General features: G+C 36.9%; 1 pseudogene; it reads right to left on the reverse strand.

Moving 5' to 3' along the window:
• Positions 1-3,572: 3,572 nt before the first annotated feature.
• LOC107504244 overlaps positions 3,573-15,542 on the reverse strand; it is a 30,184-nt pseudogene continuing 18,214 nt past the window's right edge.

Genomic DNA, 15,542 nt, shown 5'->3' on the forward strand with positions numbered 1-15,542 from the left:
GGTTGCAGATCCTGGGTTTTCATCACATTGAATATTTTGTGCCAAGCCCTTCTGACTTGCATAGTTTCTTTTGAGAAATCAGCTGCCAGTCTTATGGGTGCTTCCTTGTAAGTAACTAACTGCTTTTCTCTTGCTGCTTTTCAGATTCTCTCTTTGTATTTAATTTTTGGCATTTTTATGATGATGTGCATTGGTGTGGGCCCCTTTGGGTTCATCTTTTTTGAAACCCTTTGAGCTTCCTGAGGTTGTATGTCTATTTCCTTCTCCAGGTTAAGGAAATTTTCCATCATTATTTCTTCAAATAGCTCTTCGACTTCTTATTTTCCTTCAGATAGCCCTATGACATGGATATTTTTGCTTTTAATAGTGTCCTATAGGCTCTTTAAATTATTATTATAGTCTTGGCTTATTTTTTCCTGCCATTCTGATTGAGTGTCTTTGGCTTACCCATCCTATGTATTGGTGTTTTAATCCTCTTCATTATTCACTCTGTTTATTCCATTTAATATAATTTTCATTTCAGATAATGTGTTCTTCATTTCTGACTGGTTCCCTTTTATAATTTCCATTTCTATTTTATCTTTTGTATCTCTTTGTTAAAGTTCTCACTTACTTCATCTACTCTTCTCCTAAGTTCATTGAGTATCTTTATAACTAGTATTTTGAACTCTGCATCTATTAGATTGTTTGACTCCAGTTTTTCTGGATCTCTGTTCTGTTCTCTCATACGGTTTCTGTTTCATTGTCTTCCCATTTTGACTGCTTTTCTGTATCTTTTTCTATGTATTAAGGAAATTACTTAAGCTTTAGGATCTTATTAGTTCAGATTTGTGGAATAGGTGTTCAGTGGCACAGTCCTGAGAGGGGTTCAGCTGCAGGCCAAGTTTAACTTCAGCCTGTGCTCCTCCAGGGCCACCTGTTAAGATTCAGCAAGCAATCCACAGATACTGTGCTTATAGTTGCCTCAAGAAGAGACAGTTATGGTGGTGCTTCTTCTGTACCCTGGTGGGGGGTTGGTCTCAACAGAGGAACAATGGTTACCGCTGGCACTTCTGTATGGAGTGAACCTTGCCTCCAGCCCTCACTATAAAAACTCAATGTACCCCTGTTAGTCCCTGGTGCCTCCAGAGCAGACAACCTGGTGCTGGTGCTGAGAGTTAACAGTTTCTTCACTGTGAAAGTTCGGTTGTGAAGATATCTCCTCTAAAAGGCACCTGCAGCTGCTAGCTCCCACTGCCATAGCCTCTGTCACACTCAGCAGCTTGTACTTGGCAGCCTTGGGTCTTCTCTCTCTCCTGCCTTCTACTGTTGCAGGGTGATTGATTATTTTCTCCCTAGTTGTAGTACTTCTGTTCCTCTAAATACCTGGAGACTTTCCTTGCTGTTTGCTCCTTGTTTCTGTCACAACAGTGATTTGGTCACAAGAAAGAGGAACAGAGCTTCTATCATCTATGTCATTTTTTTGTCTCCTTATTTTTGATTTTTGAGAGTTATTTATGTATTCTGGATATAACCTTTGTCAGATGTATGACTTACAGTTATTCTCTCAGAGAGTCTTTATCCTCTTAACAGAGTTATTTGTAAAGTTTTTTTTTAATTTTGATGAAGTCTAAGATGTCAATTTTTCTCTTAGTGTCAGCACAGAGCTGATTGAGAATGGAAGTTTTTGGTGCTAATATTCCCAGCTTAAATAATGCACAGGGGGCTGACTTGTGAATGAAACGGCAGCCACCAATTTTATTGTGGGGAGTGCACTTCTGCATTAGGGGACCACATGGACTTTATATATGTCAGATAACAATAGTGGCATTCTGCCACACGTGTGTGATACAATAAGCTGAATCATGCTACGTGAGCTGGGCACAGGTGCCCTACTACAGTAATGTAACATTCTAAATCTGGGGGCCTATTTTTAGCTGTGAGCCTAGATCATAGCCAAACCTGGACCCAGCCATGCCTGGGGCCCACACTCTTTAAATTGGTTGTGCTTTGGGGGAACTATTTAAGAACTCTACCAGATCCAAGATCACAAAGATTTTGCTCCTTTGTTTTCTTCTATAGAACCTTTTCATTTTACATTTAGATCTATGAACTCTTTTTAGTTAATTTTTGAATAAGATGTAAGTATAGATTAAAGTTTATTTCTTAGATAGGAATGTTCAATTGTTACAGAACAATGTTTTTTAATATCTTTTTTGTTGGATAAATCAACATTTAGGACTATTATTTCTTCTAAATGGAACAACATTATTATCATAATGTAATGTACTTCCTTATCCCTAGTAATTTTCCTCAAATATCTCTGCTTTGTTTCATATCAATGTAGTTATTTCAGCTCTTTCTATTAGTATTTGCCTGGTATTTCTTTTTCCCAGCCTTTTATTTTTATCCTATCTATATCTCCTAATTTAAAGTGGGTTTCTTACAGTGACATCATAAGCATAGCTGCTGAGGGAGTTCCCTGATCTCTTTCCTTGAAACTATAAGGAGCAGAAAACCTACATCTCAACAAATCACACCCAATCTGCATATAAGCACATCTGAGAGATCTGTGCATCAGAGCATCAGAATGCGGGCTTTTCAGGGGCAGACAGAGACAGAGCCAGGCACTGCGAAAAGTAGCCCTTATTTCCCAGCAAGCAAGGAGGAAGGAAAAACAACAACGTGACAGTTTCTTGGTCCTTTAAACCCTGAACAGTCCTACCTGAGAGATAAGCATATTGCACACGGTGAAGCTCAAGGAGCAGGGCAGAGAGCAGGGCAGAGAATGAACATGGAGTGGCAATAATGCTGTCTCAGCAACCACTGTTTCCAAGCAGAAATCTGAGACACAGAGCCTGGCCATCACCCCTGACCATCACACAGTGTGCCTCCCCTGCATCCCCCTGTCCCTTTCCAGCAAAAACACCGAACCAAGGGGATATCTTGCAACCAGAACTGAAACATACACAACAGCTGGTCCAAGATATAGGGGAGGGAATGTAGATGGAAACAGCTGAGCCCTGAGCCTGTATCACTGGAAGGAAAACAGTCACACATAAAGCTGGCCTCTAGCAAGTACCCCACCCCCAAGCAGTCAGACCGATTCACAAGAAAGAAGCAAAGCACTTCACCTGACAATGGGAACAGTCCAAACCTTCAGGGCCTTCTCAGAAGCTCAGAATCCTTCACATTCTTCCATGATGGCAGAACACTGGAACAAAGGTGGACTGTTCACAGAGGAGAAACATACCTCCCAGAGAAAATAAGACATTCTTTTTTTCTTTACTTTATTAAAATACTGAGTTTATTTCACATGTATATTTTTGTCTCTCACCATTTCCATTTGTCTGGCTACCACTACTACTATGTCCTATCATAACATTCCATACATACTGAAAACCAAACAAAGGGTGGAATTCCATCTTTAAAAACTGAACAGGCATTTTGAATAACATATTCTTGGCAATGGAACCAGGATAACATTTATCAGCTATGGTGGATAAAGTTCTCATTCTGCATTATAAAAAGGACAGCCAGATATCAACAGAAATGAAATAAGACAGAAAATTTTAACTGTTTAAACTATTTTCTTAAAGAGACTTCCTCCACTGCCAGACATCTTGAATTGCCTCCTGGTCAGTCATCTGGAAGCAATTCTTTATATAATTGATGAACCTGTCTTCCACTTTGGGAAGAGAACCACATTTTTCTATACTTGCTTGCATTTTTGCTTTAATGTCATTACAGAACTAGACCTTTTCAATGTTTTAGGAGTTTTTTCCTGTTTTTTTTTTTAAAGATTATTGATCTTTTGACTGCCGTTGTTGGTTGTGATTCTTTTCCATTCTGATTTTATTTTTGTGAATTTATAGCTGGAGTATCTCATACAGATTTCTTTACTGGAGCTTTTTCTTCAGCTTCTTCCTCCTCATCATCATCGTCATTATCTTCAGCATCATTATCATCACCTTCAGCAGCAGCAAGTTTTGCTTTTATCTGTGGAAGCTCGCTACCACTTCCAGAGACAGAATGTGTTCCAGATACACTAAGAAGTTTCACATCCTTCTCCTCTTCATTTTCTAACTCTGCATCTACCTCCACAGTTACTGTCAACTAATATTCACAGGCCCTGAAGCACATTTCAACTATAAGACCATGTGTGGTGTTATTTAAAAGCCCTCAAGGGAAACAATTAACTGTACAGACATTTTTAAGGTTGACAGTGTTACTTTAATTGGACTGACTTCAAAATTTATTGCCTCTGCTTTAACAATGAGCAATTCATCTTTTGCAACAGCCTCCAAACTGACCAATCTTAAGAAAATTGGTGCTCGTTTTCATCATTATACACCTTGAGGTAATAATCTTTGTCAGTATTTAGTTTACAACTAAAAACATAGTTCTGGGGCTCAGGGGGTTTGTGTCCTCGTCCATCGGATCTTCTGTGAGGTGGTGCCATGCACTTAGGTGGGAGAGAAGTCAGATGAAGATAAACAACTACTGTTCAGCAGAAAAGTTGTGCAGAATAGAATCACAGCAGAGACAAAAAAGGCATTTTTAACCTCAAAGCATAGATCCAGCAGACGTGGGCAGTGCAGGAGGCTTGCATGCCATCTACTGATAATCAACAGAGAACCACTTTTCATCGACCTGCTAAAGAGAGATCACTCTCTAACAGATTTTTAAAAAGTAGATTACACTCTCATTAATGCCTATTTGGGGTAATAGTCTATTGAACACCATGAACAAATAAGGAGAGAAGGCAGCCCCATAAAAATAAAAATAAAAAATCACCAGAAAATAAGCTCTAAGACATAGAAATAAGTGATTTAAATAACATAGAATTCAGAATTGCACTTCTGAAAATAAATGAGATGCAAGAAAAAGTTCCAAGAACTTAGAAACATAATCAACCTACAACAGGAATAATTTACCAAGGAAATAGAAACTCTAAAAAAGAAGCAAATAGAACTTCTGGAAATGAAGAACTCACTAAGAGAGATGAAGAATGAAATAAGCTTAGACAATAAAGCTGGCCACAGTGAGAAAAGAATTAGAGATACTGAAGTCATAAATATGGAAGAGAGAGACTTGAGAGTGAAACAAAATGAAAGAACTCTATAAGAACTGACACCATCAGAAAAAAAACAGCATTAAAAAGTGGGTATACCAGACATATCTTTGGAAACTTAGCAGAGTGAGAGACGTCCCTAGTACTCTCCCCTTGAAACAACAATAAGCTGAACATCTAAATCTCAACAAAAAAACACCCAAACTGCACACCAACATGTCTGAGCATGGAATTGGTGCATAAGAGCTACAGCAGGTCAGAACCTTGGGTGTCGGGTGGCAATCTGGGAGAAATAAAGAAGCTGCCTCTCACAGCCGCCAGAGCTACCTGAAGGAGGAGAAGAGGGGAGAAAGACTTCTTGAGGCAATTTCCCTGAACAGCCTGGCCTGGGAAATCTGTGAGCTCTCTGGGGCCGACCAGTTGCAAGTACCAGTCATCTGGGCAGAAAGCAGAGAAGCAGGATGGGACCACATAAAAATAACAGGTGATTTTTTGCTGGCTGCCATTGCAAAAACGAGACTGAGCCACAGCCCCCCAACTTCCAAAGCAGAGGGCCTCTCCTTATGTACCCTCCAAGACCTATCACCACGGAGCTCCAGGGGGATCTGAGCAAACACAGCAGAGACTGAGGGTAGCAAAGTGATTAAATATCTACAAGAAAATTTTAAAAAATGTTATTCAGGCTTTATATAAAGCAGGGATCGAAGAGGCTTAGATGCCATCTACTGGGAACCAAAAGAAAAGCACCTTCTTTGCAGCAGGTAAAAGAGACACCTAAATCTTTCTGGAAAAACAGCAGAATACACTTCCATTAAAGCCCAGGTAGAGAAATAGTCTATTAAACACCATGAATAAACAAGGTGACAAGACATTTCAGAAAGAAAGAGAAGAATCTCGAGAAAATAAGCTTACAGACAGAAATATGCAACTTAAATGATAGAGAATTCAGGATGGTACTTCTGAAAAAACTCAGTGAGCTCTGAAACAATTCATATAATCAATTTTTGGAATTGAAAGACCTCTAGATGAGCAGAACAAGGAGATTGAAACCCTCAAAAAGAACAGAATAGATCTGGAGATTAAAAAATCCAAGATTTGAAGAAAAAAAGGAAAAAGCAAGCTTAGGAAATAGAGTCGACAAAAAGGAGAAAAAAAAATCAGTGATTTCAAAGACAGAAATCTAGAAATAAATCAGAAGAAAGAAGAGAGAAACCGAAGATCGAAAAATAATGAACGAGAAAGTCAAGAACTAGTTGATACCATCAGGAGAGAAACAAGAATAATGGGACATTATCAAAGGCAAGGAAAAGGAGCAGAGGCTAGAAAGCATTTTCAGATAAATAATTGTCTAGAATTTCCCAAATCTAAGAAATGAGCTGGAGTTTGGAATTCAAGAAGTCAACAGAACACCCACTTATCTCAACCCAAAAAGGCCTTCACCTAGACATCTTGTATTAAAATTAATCAAAAATCAACAACAAAGACAGAATTCTCAGGGCAGCCAAAGAGAAGAAAACAGTAATATATGAAGATAAACCCATTAGCTTATTATCCTCAGACTTCTCAGCAAAACCTTACAAGCCAGAAAAGAATGGAATCAAATATTTAAATTGTTAAGTGAAAGGAACTACCAGCCTAGAATAATATATCCAGCTAAGCTCTCCTTTAGATATGAAGGAGAAATTAAAACCTTTCCAGCCATACAAAAAATGAGGGAATTCTTCACTATGAGGCCTGCACTACAGGAAATACTGAAAGAGGTTAGCTCACCTAAAACAAAATGACAGAAGAAAAAAACATAATTAGGAGTAAAGTGACTATCAGACAAATAGAAGCAGAGAGGTGGAATCGTTACTAAGAACAGAGCATTATAAGCTTAAATAAAAAATAAGAGAATTGTTATAACACAATAGTAATAAATGTTTAGCATACATAGGAAAAAACTGAGATAACAATGACTGAAAAGGGGATGATTCAACAATCTAAACTCGCAAAGGGGAGGATTCAAAGATCCAGACTCAAAATGGGCAATGGAGACAAGGCACTCAAAGAGGAAAATGGACGAATATATATCTATATCTATATATCTATATATCTATAACTATATATCTATATAGCTATATATCTATGTATCTATATATCTATATATCTATATCTATATCATCTCTATCTACCTATCTATATATACATATATATATATATGTATGTATGTATAACACCATCCTTTACATATTCATAATGGTAACCACACACCAAAGGTTCAGAACTGAGGCACATAATATAAAACAATAAGGACTACATAGAAAACCCCAAAAAGCCAACAAAATAAAGAAAACAGAAACACAAAGACAAGGAAGCAATGGAAACACCGAGCTACCAGAAAGCAAAAGATAAAATGGCTAGAAGAAGACCTCATATTTCAATAATCACCCTAAATGTAAATGAACTGAACTCACCAATAAAATGGCACAGAGTTGCAGATTGGATCAAAAAACAAAATCCAACCATATGCTGCCTCCAGGAGATACATCTCAGCTCCAAAGACAAATATAGACTCAAAGTGAAAGGTACTTTGAGTCTATATTTCAAGCAAATGGCATTCAGAGAAAAGTGAAAGTAGCAGTACTAATATCAGCTGAAATAGACTTCAAAACAAAAAAAGGTAAAGAATGATACTGAGGGACACTTCATAATGATAAAGGGAATCACACACCAAGGAGACATAACACTTGTTAGTATCTATGCTCCCATTCAAGGAGCCCCAAAATATGTAAAACAGTTACTAACAGAACTAAGGGGAGAAACATATCAAAACACTATTATAGTGGGGGACCTAAATACCCCACTGTTGGAGATGGTCAGATCATCCAAACAGAAAATCAATAAGGAAATAACATTTTTAAATGACACATTAGGCCAAATGGACATAATTGACATTTACAAAGCCTTCCATGCCAAAACAGCTGCTTATACATTCTCCTCTAGTGCACACTGTACATTCTCAGAAATTGACCACATACTGGGACAAAGAGATAGCCTCAAAAAAATATAAGAGTGTTGAAATAATGCCAACCATATTCCCTGATCATAATGCTTTGAACCTAGAGATAAACTGCAGAAAGGAATCAGGAAGAGCCACAAATACATGGAGATTAAACAACATGCTACTGAAGAATAACTGGGTCAGAGACGAAATGAAAAGAGATCAAGAGATACATAGAAACAAATGATAATGACAGTACAACATATCAAAAATTTGGGGACATGGCAAAAGCAGTCATAAGAGGAAAGTTCATACCATTAAAGGTCCATATCAAAGAACAAGAAGGAGCCCAAATAAACAACCTAATGCTTCATCTTAAAAAAAAACTAGAAAAGGAAAAACAAATGAAGCCTAAAGTCAGCAGAAGAAAAGACAATCAAAATTAGAGCAGAAATGAAGGAAATTGAAAACAAACAAACAAAAACAATAAAAAATAAATGCAACAAAGAGCTTGTTTTTGAGAAGGTTAATAAAATTGACAAGCCCCTGGCTAGACTCACTAAGAGAGAGAGAGAGAGAGAGAGAGAGAGAGAGAGAGAGAGAGAGAGAGAGAGAGAGAAAGGACACAAATAAACAAAACCAGGGATGAAAGAGGGGAAATCACGACTAAAATCACAGAAATAACAAGGATCATACAAAAACACTATGAAAAAGTATATAACACCAAATTTAATAACCTAGAAGAAATGGCCTAATACTTAGAAAAATACAACCTTCCTAGACTGAATCATGAACTGGAAAATCTAAATAGATCTATGAGCAGTATGGAAATTAAAACAATCATCAAAAACGTATCAAAAAGTAAAAGTCCAGGACCAGATGGCTTCATCAGTGAATTCTAAACAAACATTCAAAGATTTAATACCTATTCCCCTCAAACTCTTCCAAAAAATCAAAGAGGAGGCAATAATTACCAACTCATTGTATGAGACCAATATTACTCTGATATCAAAGCCTGGTAAAAATAATATACAAAGAAAGAAAACTACAGAGCAATATCTCTCATGAACACAGATGAAAAATTTGAAATAAGATCCTAGAAAACTGAATATAGCAACATATTAAAAAGATTATATACCATGATCAAATGGGCTTCATCCCAGGCGCACAGGGATGGTGCAACATGTGCGAATTGATTAAGGCAATATACTACATAAATAAATTAAAAAATAAGAACCATATGATGTCAGGAGCTGTTTTGAGGCAGTATTAAACTCCCAGGAAAGCAAGATGTTTTGCAAAGTTGACACACTGTTTAATCTGCTGATGCAGGAAAAAGTACACTTAGAGCTCTAGGAAAGTATCTGATGTTCTTTAGCTTCCAATGTTCTTTAGCCCTGAGGAAGAAAATGTTAAGATAACCACAGGCCTCCCGGGACAATATCAGCTATTGTTTGCATACTTGTAAGTGTTGCTTCTCACGAGCTTGATAGGTTATAAATATGCTGTGCTAAATAAACTTGGGGCTGCAGCAGTGACTTTATGCTCTCCCGAAGAGCTTTCCTGTCTTCTTTTTTTTCCTTAGGCTTCACCCCCCACCCCCTCTTTCAGGTGCTCTTTGACTTTAGCCAAAGGCTGGCTCCAGCAATATGATCATATCAATAGATGCAGAAAAAGCCTTCAACAAGATACAGCATCCATTTATGATCAAAATACTTAAGAAAATTGGTATAGAAGGAAAGTAACTTAACATCATAAAAGCCATATATGAGAAACCTTCAGCCAACATTATACTTAATGGTGAAAAACTAAAAACCTTTTTTCTAAGGTCTGGAACAAAACAAAGATGTCCACTATTGCCTCTCTTATTCAATATAACATTGGAGGTCCCAGCAAGTGTAATCAGACAAGGAAAAGATATTAAAGCATCCAAAGAGGAAACGAAGAAGTCAAACTGTCACTATTTGTGGATGACATGATCCTCTATATATAAAAAAACCCTAGAGACTCCTCAAGAACACTACTAGAAACAATAAGCAAATACAGTAAAGGCTCTTGATACAAAATCAAAGTTCAAAAATCCATAGCATTCCTATACTCTCATAATGAATGGTCAGAAAAAGAAGTGGAAAAAATAATTCCTTTTGCAATTGAGCAAAAAGAATAAAATACCTAGGAATGAATCTAACAAAACATGTGAAAGACCTATAGAATGAAAGCTATAAGATTCTATTTAAAAAAAAAATGAAGATGATACAAATAAATGGATAGGTATTCCATGTTCTTCAGTTGAAAGATCAACATAGTTAAAATGACCTTATTACCTAAAGCATTGTACAGATTTAATGCAATCCCCATCAAAATGCCATTGGCATTTCTTAAAGAAATAGAACAAAAAATCATCAGATTTTAAGGAAGCACAAAGGACCCCATATTGCCAAAGCCATCCTGAGAAAAAAGATTGAGGATGGAGGCATCACTCTGCCTGACTTCAAATTTTACTACAAAGTGACAGTAATCAAAACCACATGGTAATGGCACTAAAAGAGACACACAGAACAGTAGAATAGAATTAAGAGTCCAGAAGTGTACTCATATTTATACGGGCAAATAATTTTTGACAAAAAATGCCAAAAACATACCGTGGAGAAAGGGAAGCCTCTTTAATAAATGGTACTGGGAAAATCAGAAAGCCACTTGCTAAAGAATGAAGTTAGATTGCTGTCTATCATCACAAACCAAAATTAACTCAAAATGGATTAAGGACCTGAAACAATAAAATGCATAGAAGAAAACATAGATCCTATACTCGAGGACCTTGGACTTAAAGAGGATTTTACAAATTTGACCTCAAAAGCAAGGGAAGTAAAAGCTAAAGTAAATGAATGAGAATACATCAAACTAAAAAACTTCTCCACAGCATAGCAAATTCTCAACAAGGTAAAGAGACAACCATTCAAATGGGAAAATATATTTGCAAGCAACGCCTTTGATAAGAGCCTAACGTTCAAAATATACGAATAACTCATACAACTCAAGAACAACAAAAAACAAATGATCCAATCAAAAAATGGGCAGAGGACCTGAAGAGACACTTCTCCCTAGACGACATATAAATGGCCAACAAATATTTGCACAGATACTCAGCATCGCTAGCTTTTAGAAAAATGCAAATCAAAACCACAATGTGATACCATCTCACACCTGTTAGAATAGCAATAATCAACAGGACAAGTAATAACAATGTTGGAGAGGATATGGAGAAAAAAGAACCCTCATACCCTGCTAGTGAAACTGTAAATTGTTATAGCCACTTTGTAAAACAGTATGGAGGTTCCTCAAAAAACTAAAAATTGATGTACCATATGATTCAGCAATCCCACTGCTGTATATTCACCCCAAAGACTTGAAAACCCATATCCAAAAAGATATTTGCACAACGATGTTCATTGCAGCATTATTCACAGTGGCTGGGACATGGAAGTAACCAAAGTGTTCTACAGCAGAAAATTGGATAATCACACAATAGAATATAGAGATGTCAAATTATAATGTATACCTAAAAAATATATAATTGTATTAACCAATGTTACCCCAATAAACTTAATTTAATAAAAAAAAATAGGTATACCAGAAGGAGAAGAGTGAAGGAAGTAGAGAGTATGTTTAAACATATAGTTAATGAAAATCCAGGAAAGACCTGGATCTTCAAATCCAAAAAGCAAACAGAACACCCAATTATCGCAATTCAAAAAGGCTTTATCCAAGACACATTATACTAATGTTGTCAAAAACTAATAAAAAAGAAAGTATTATCAAGGCAGCCACGGTAAAGATGACAGTTACCTTTAAAGAATAACCCTTGAGACTATCAATGGACTTCTCAGCACAAACTTTTCAAGCAAAGAAGGAGTGGATCCAAATATTCAAACTATTGAAAGAAAAAAAAAAAATATCAACCAAGTATAATATACTTAGCGAAGCTCTCCTTTATATGTAAAAGAGAAATAAAGACTGTTCCAAGCATACAAAACTGAGGGACTTCTCCACCACAAGACCTGCATTTCATGAAATACTGATGGGAGTAATTTTACCTGAAACAAAAGGACAAAAATACATAACTATAAGTAAGATGGCTAGCAGGCAGAGAGAAGCAAGGATGTGCAACCCTTACTAAAAAGGTTGTTATAAGCTTAAATATTACATAATGTTAAAGGCCAAAAAATAAAACCACTCTAAAAAAAAAAGGAATATAACAGCTACTGAAACTTAGAAATGAAGGTTCAGGATATGTAGTAATAATTTGAGACAATACAAAACACAAAAGGAAAAGGAGTAAACATCCAAATCCATAAAGGATAATGGAGATAAGACACATGCAGAAGAAAATAGACTACTATCTATCCTATATCTGTATCTGTATCTGTATCTGTATCTGTATCTGTATCTGTATCTGTATATGTATCTGTATCTGTATCTGTACCTGTATCATCTGTATCTGTATCTGTATATCATCTATATCTATATCCATATCTATATCTATATCCATATCTATATCATCTATACCTATATATCTAAATCTAAATCTATATCTATATCTATCCTTTCCATAAACTGAATGGTAACCACATTCCATCAATCCAGAACTGAGAAATAGCATAAAACATGAGGGAACAGAAGAAAAATAAAACACAAAACACCACCAAATTAACAGACAGAAAACTAGGACAAAGAAATAATGGAGACACTGAGCTACCACAAAACTAAAGATAAAATGGATATAGGAAAACCCCGTATTTTAATAATCACCCTAAATGTAAATGGAGTGAACTTATCAATAGAAAGACAGAGAGTAGCAGATTGGATCAAAAAATAAAACCCAACTATATACTTCCTATAAGAGACACATCTCAGCCTCTAGGACAAATATAGACTTAAAGTGAAAGAGGGGAAAATGATATTCCAAGCAAATGGCATCCAGAGAAAGTAGATGTAGCTGTACTTATAACTGACAAAATAAAATTCAAGATAAAAAAGGTAAAGAGAGAAAATGGTGAACATATCACGATAAAGGGAACTACACAACAATAAGACCTAACACTTAATAATATCTATGCTCCTAGTGAACAAGTGCCAAAATATATAAAGCAATTACTAACAGAACTAAAGGGAGAAATTAATAAAAACACAATCATAGCATGGGAACTAAATACTCCACTGTCAGAGATAGATCATCGAAACAGAAAATCAATAAAGAAATAACATCCTTAAATGATACACTAGATTGATTGGACATAATTAACATTTACTGGTCCTTCATACCAAAGCAGCAGCTCATATATTTTTGTCTAGTACACGTGGAACATTCTCAAGAAGAGACCATATGTTGGGACACAAAATTAGCCTCAACATATTTAAGAAGGCTGAAGTCATACTAAGCATATTTTCTGAATCATAATACTTTGAAAATGGAGATCAACTGTAAAATAAAAGCAGGAAGAACCACAAATATGTGGAGATTAACAAAATGCTACTGAAGAATGACTAGGTACGAGAAGAAATAAAAGCAGAAATCAAGAGACACAGAAACAAATGAGAATGAATGTACAACATATCAAAACTTTTAGAAGAGGGGGAATATGGCACACTAGATAAAAGCAGGGTTCATCTCCTCCCAGGTCCGCATTGAAATTACAACCAAATTAAAAATAATTGACTTGGAGAATCGCTTTAAGTCCAGGTGATCATAACACCTACATCTGATAACATAAAGGAGCCACATTGAAGTTGCAGGAATGCCCAGGCACAGAAGTTGAAGCAAAACTTAGGCTGTATTGGCTAGACAGACTTTGTCTCCCTGAGATCCTGCTTCATCCAAGCCATAAAGTGTCTGCAGCCCATTGACAAGCAGCTTCTTGTATCCTACTTGGCTCTGGGGTTGTGCAGTCAGTGCAGGCAACAGTCCTGGGCTAGCTCAGTGAGTGCATTTTGAGTAAAACAGGTGTGGACAGACTGCTGCTGCCTATATGAGCTGCAATATCTCTTTAGGGGATTGTAGGGGTCTGTATTGGCCTGAAGGCCCTTGATTTTCTGTCTTCCTACAACATCAAATACACGAAGCACTCACTGCAGATTGATAGGCAGCTGCCCTTGCTCAGGGGTAGCATGTTTAGGACCAGGGTGGGTAGCAGACAAATTTTCTATAAATAGAAATATGTACAGGGATCCACAGACAGAGACAGTGTTGGCATGCAAACTGACACTGTAGTGTCAGAGGGAAATTTACTCAATAGACCCAGGAGACTCCCACGGCCCCTGTGCCAACCAACACACATACCACCCAGAAGCCCATCCAGTTTCAGAGACTTTCAGGCAACTACCAGGCAGTGTCAGGTCTTGAAGAGCACTGGTTCCTCTGCTAATCTGCCATAGGTCAGGTGTGGAGGATAACTGACTGCTGCCTATGGCACTGTCTTTTCTATTTACCTATAGATCCAGCATAAGCAACAACCATCTGTGGATTGCTTTGTAGATCTCACCAGGTATCTGAGCAATCAAAACCAGCAACTAAACTTGGCCTACAGGAGAGCCCCACCAAAGGAGCCACAAAACCAATGCATCTAGAGGCTGGCACCAGACCACAATGGAGCAACTCCTGACTAGTTCCAACAGTGATACACAGAAAGGCTGGTTGCAACAAGTACATAAGTCTGCTAGGGCAAATCACACTCAGTGGGGTCAGCTCCCACTTAACTACTCTTACCCTATGGGTACAGCCAATTCCCACGATTAGTCATCCTGAGCATTAAACCAATTGACTGATCTACTAACAACAATAAAGGCTTGGTGATAGCAGAAGATCACACACAACCCATACAAATATGTCCATAGCCACCAGCATAAGTGTGCCAGGGAGAGTGTGCCACTGGACTACATAGGGCACCTTCCACATTAAGTCATATTGCCAAGGCAGAGAAACAAAACAAATATTTCTAACACTTAGAAATGAACACAGAGAGGCTAATAAAATGAGAAGCCAAAGAAACATGCCACAAATGAAATAATAGGAGAAAACTCCAGAAAATAAGCTAAATGAAATGGAGGCAAGCAACTTACCAAAGACAGAGTTCAAAATAAAGGTTACAAGGATGTTCAATGAACTTATGGGGAGAATGGATGAGCACAAGGAGAACCTCAACAGCATAAAAAAGGACATAGAAACCATAAAAAAGAACCAGACAGAAATGAGGAATACAATAACTAAACTGAAGAATGCACTAGAAGGATTCAACAGTATATTGGATAAAGCAGATTGAATCAGCGAATTCGAAGACAATGTAGCAGAATATACCTAATCAAAACAATAACAAGAGAAAATAATTAAAAAAAAATAAAAAATGAGGATAGTTTAGGAGACCTCTGGAAAATATGAAGCATACAAATATCTAGATCAGGAGTACCTGAAGAGGAAGAGAGAGAGCAAAGGATTGAGAATTTGTTTGAAAA

Source organism: Rousettus aegyptiacus, unplaced genomic scaffold (genome assembly GCF_014176215.1).
Source record: "Rousettus aegyptiacus isolate mRouAeg1 unplaced genomic scaffold, mRouAeg1.p scaffold_m13_p_9, whole genome shotgun sequence".
In the NCBI taxonomy this organism is placed as follows: Eukaryota; Metazoa; Chordata; class Mammalia; order Chiroptera; family Pteropodidae; genus Rousettus; species Rousettus aegyptiacus.